Source organism: Gavia stellata, chromosome 1, assembly GCF_030936135.1.
Source record: "Gavia stellata isolate bGavSte3 chromosome 1, bGavSte3.hap2, whole genome shotgun sequence".
NCBI lineage: Eukaryota > Metazoa > Chordata > Aves > Gaviiformes > Gaviidae > Gavia > Gavia stellata.
In genome coordinates, this window is record NC_082594.1 from 123,479,261 (window position 1) to 123,484,377 (window position 5,117).

The following is a 5,117-nucleotide window of genomic DNA, read 5'->3' on the forward strand; positions in this document are numbered from 1 at the left end:
GCACATCACCCAAACGTGAGCTACCAGAGGTGGTCACTTAAAGTGTGCATAAAGCACATAACTATCCACCAATCCTTGTTTTCCTATTTGTCCAGCTGTATTTATTTGCTGTATTATCACATAAACAATCAAAAGATTCATGATGTTCTGCATCTCTTCTCTCTGGTATGCCAACCTTTATACAAAGATAGCCAATACCTGAAACTAGTAGCAATACTTGCAGCCTCTGAAGCTGAGCAATGGATACACCCCCTCCTGATGGAATTATATGGAATAATAACATAGGCAAAAGCCCTCTTGAAAAATGCTCCTCCTTGTCCTTCCATATTTTACTGTACAGGTATATACAAAAAAATTAATACAGTATAAAGTACAAGGATTGCCAGGAGGGAGAAGGCTTTTGTGTGTTACAAATCTGTACAAAGATCTACAAATTAGCCAAAAAAGGAAAATGCAAGGCACAAGGTTTGGTTAATACGGTTTTGGGAAAGTCTGCTCAAAGACATGAGGGTAAAAATGAATGTGCACTGAGAAATCAGAAAGCAGCAGACTACAATACACATTAATCTGTTCAGAGTTACATGACGGTGATAAGGGAAGTAAATAACCAAATGCATTAATGCTAGTCACAGGGGAACATAAACAGATTTTATAAATATATTTAATCTGTTAAATAAACAGAGGGAAACAATCAGCAGTGATTACAAACAGCTTATTTAAGCAGTCTTTAATAAGCTCAATGGCTTGGAAAAGCGAAGCCTCTTTGAAAGTGGTAAAAATCAGCCTCTCTATTGGGTGACTGGTTAAGAACCATCTATAAAACCCTGAGGGTCAATTTGGTCCTACTGTAGTAAATTGGGATTTCATCAATGACTTCAATTTTGCCCTCTAAGTAACAGCTAATATTCACCTGCCTGTGAAGCAACAGTCATAGATCCAAATAGAGAATTTTTCTTTTAATCCTCCAGTTATTATCCTGGAGAGGGTAATGGTCCACTTCTGCTGGAATTTATGAACTCATGAGCTTGAGCTTCTAGGTGAAGACTTGCCGTGGCACACAAACTGCTAGAGGTGAAGTATTATAAACAGAGACACAGCTATGATCTTGTCATTCTCATGGTCCTGAGAGTAGCTCTGTACCATACAGATGAAGTGCCCAGTTTGAAGATGAGGAAGCCACTGGGCAATTATCATCCCAACACAAATGAGTACCCATAGACTTTGTTCCACCTCTAATAATGACATGATGCAGCTGAAGCTGTAACTGGCAAGAACGCTCTGAAAAAGTTGGCAGGTCTCCCAATGCAAAGAGCACCAGCTATTGACAAACAGGCCAAGCATTGGACAGTTTTACAACATTTAACACTTGCAACTTTTAAGATGACGACCTTAAAAATAAGTACTGCGTGCACTCAGTTAAAATCAGATCAATCTGGTCTTCAGAGAAAGAGGTGATGAAGGCATGGATCAGTAAATAACTCACTCCTCAGTAAGTCACAGAGAACTTGCAGAGTAGGGAGAGACGGGCAATAGTATTCTATTAAGCAGTATATAGTATTACCTGGTAACTGAATATAAAAGTACATCTTTCACACAATAGGAGAGATATGAGGTGGTCACAGTGGGGAAAAAAAACTAATCGCACAGTAATTTTTAAAATGGAAAAAAGCACAGTAGATAACCAAAGCCAGATGTCCTTGCCCAAGATGGTGTTTTCCTGCTTCCCTTATTATGTTGCTCCATTACACTGAAAACTCCAAAGGAAAAACTTTCAATAAACTATTCTTGAGGATGGTTCCACAACAAAAAAAGGCAAGGAAGGAGAGGCGGTGGGGTGGCTCTGTACGTCAAGGAGTGCTTTGATTGTATAGAGCTGGATGATTGTCACGACGGGGTTGAATGCTTATGGGCAAGGATGAGGGGGAAGGCCAACAAGCCGGATATCCTGCTGGGGGTCTGTTATAGACCACCCGACCAGGGCGTAGAAGCTGATGAAGTGTTCTTCAAGCGACTGGCAGAAGTCTCGCAGTCGCAAGCCCTTGCTCTTGTGGGGGACTTCAACTTACCGGATGTCTGCTGGAAGTACAACACAGCTAAGAGGAAACAGTCCCGGAGGTTCCTCGAGTGTGTCGAAGATAACTTCCTGACGCAGCTGGTAAGCGAGCCTACAAGGGAAGGTGCCCTGCTTGACCTGCTGTTTACGAACAGAGAGGGTCTGGTGGGTGAAGTGAAGGTCGGAGGCCGTCTTGGGCGTAGCGACCATGATATGATAGAGTTTTCATTATTTAGCCAAGTAAGGAGGCGGGTGAGCAATACCGTTACCATGGACTTCCGGAGGGCAGACTTTGCCCTGTTCAGGACACTGGTCGGGAGGGTCCCTTGGGAGACGGTCCTGAAGGGCAAAGGGGCCCAGGAAGGCTGGACCCTCTTCAAGAAGGAAATCTTGAAGGCGCAGGAGCAGGCAGTGCCCATGTGCCGTAAGAAGAGCCGGCGGGGAAGACGGCCGGCCTGGCTCAACAAGGAGCTTATGCTGAGGCTTGGGGAAAAAAAGAGAACTTACCACCTCTGGAAAAAGGGGCAGGCAAGTGAAGAAGAGTACAAGGACCTCGTTCGGTCATGCAGGGAGGGAATTAGGAAGGCGAAAGCCCAGCTAGAGGTCAACCTGGCCACGGTCGTGAGGGACAACAAAAAAAGCTTCTATAAATACATTAACAGCAAAAAGAGGGCCAAGGAGGATCTCCATCCTCTACTGGATGCGGCGGGGAACATTGTCACGAAGGATGAGGAAAAGGCTGAGGTACTTAATGCCTTCTTTGCCTCAGTCTTTAACAGCCACACCGGGTATCCTCAGGGTATCCGTCCCCCTGAGCTGGATGACAGGGATGGAGGGCAAAATAGGCTCCCCATGATCCAGGAGGAAGCAGTTAACGACCTGCTATGCCACCTGGACACTCATAAGTCTATGGGGCCTGATGGCATCCACCCAAGGGTGCTGAGGGAGCTGGCGGAGGAGCTTGCCAAGCCGCTCTCCATCATTTATCAACAGTCCTGGTCAACGGGGGAGGTCCCGGATGACTGGAGGCTTGCCAACGTGACGCCCATCTACAAGAAGGGTCGGAAGGAGGATCCGGGGAACTACAGGCCTGTCAGCCTGACCTCGGTGCCGGGGAAGGTTATGGAGAGGCTCATCTTGAGGGCGCTCACGGGACACGTGCAGGTTACCCAAGGGATCAGGCCAAGCCAGCACGGGTTCATGAAAGGCAGGTCCTGCTTGACCAACCTGATCTCCTTCTATGACCAGGTGACCCGCCTAGTGGATGAGGGGAAGGCTGTTGATGTTGTCTACCTGGACTTCAGCAAAGCCTTTGACACTGTTCCCCACAGTATTCTCCTAGAGAAGCTGGCGGCCCGTGGTTTAGACAGGTACACTCTTCGCTGGGTAAAAAACTGGCTGGATGGCCGAGCCCAGAGGGTTGTGGTGAATGGGGTGAAATCCAGCTGGCGGCCGGTCACAAGCGGAGTCCCCCAGGGCTCAGTTTTGGGACCGGTCTTGTTTAATGTCTTCATTGATGATCTGGATGAGGGGATAGAGTGCTCCCTCAGCAAGTTTGCAGACGACACCAAGTTGGGAGGGAGTGTTGATCTGCTTGAGGGTAGGAAGGCTCTGCAGAGGGATCTGGACAGGCTGGATCGATGGGCTGAGGCCAACCGGATGAAGTTCAATAAGGCCAAGTGCCGGGTTCTACACTTCGGCCACAACAACCCCAGGCAACGCTACAGGCTTGGGGATGAGTGGCTGGAAAGTTCCCCTGCAGAAAAGGACCTGGGGGTGTTGATCGACAGCCGGCTGAATATGAGCCAGCAGTGTGCCCAGGTGGCCAAAAAGGCCAACGGCATCCTGGCTTGTATCAGAAATGGTGTGGCCAGCAGGAGCAGGGAGGTGATCGTGCCTCTGTACTCGGCTCTGGTGAGGGCCGCACCTCGAATACTGTGTTCAGTTTTGGGCCCCTCACTACAAGAAGGACATTGAGGTGCTGGAGCGTGTCCAGAGAAGGGTGATGAAGCTGGTGAGGGGTCTGGAGCACAAGTCTGATGAGGAGCGGCTGAGGGAGCTGGGGTTGTTTAGCCTGGAGAAGAGGAGGCTGAGGGGAGACCTTATCGCTCTCTACAACTACCTGAAAGGGGGTTGCAGAGAGGTGGGTGTTGGTCTCTTCTCCCAAGTGACTAGTGACAGGACTAGAGGAAATGGCCTCAAGTTGCGACAGGGGAGGTTCAGACTGGATATTAGGAAAAATCTCTTTACTGAGAGAGTGGTGAGACACTGGAATGGGCTGCCCAGGGAGGTGGTAGAGTCACCCTCCCTGGAGGTATTCAGGGAGCGTGTGGATGTGGCATTGTGGGATGTAGCTTGATGGACATGGTGCTGTGTGGTGTTGGGTGGGTTGTGGCTTGTTATTGTTGTTGTGTGGCGTGGGTTTTGTGGTGGTTTTTTTTTTTTTTTTTCCTCCCCAGGTTGGACTCGATGATCTTACAGGTCTTTTCCAACCGTACTGATTCTGTGATTCTGTGAAAATTCATTGGCACGACTGTTGTTGCCATTACTGCTTGTCATTTCATACAGGTGTTTCACATGTACTCTGCATGCCGCAAACAAAGGAATTGTGCTGTCACTTGCTGTTTACGCTTAGACATGTTTCCTGTGTTCTCTCACTCATCTATCTGCCTGTCAGGCTGTCTCTCCCACCTAGGGCAGAGTTAGATCAGACTGGGCTATCACAGGTAAGCATCAAGAGTACAAACAGGCTCAGACCACCAACGGGGAAGAGAGCGCGTCTAACAAACCACGAAGCATCATGAAGCAAAGCACTTGGCATCCCATCACTAAGCCTGACCTGCCTCCGTATCTCAGTCCATCCACAGCCTGTTTCCTGCTGATTGCTCCCATTGCATCCAGCCCCCTGCCACACACACACACAGGACTTGGGGAAATGCAGTTCAGTTCAATTCTGGATAACGCAGGAGGAAAAAGAATTTGAAAAAAAAAACACAACCAAAGAATAAGTTAGAGGGTTGTGGCATGCAGTTACTGCTTTAACCTCTGCACTGGAAATCAGCTG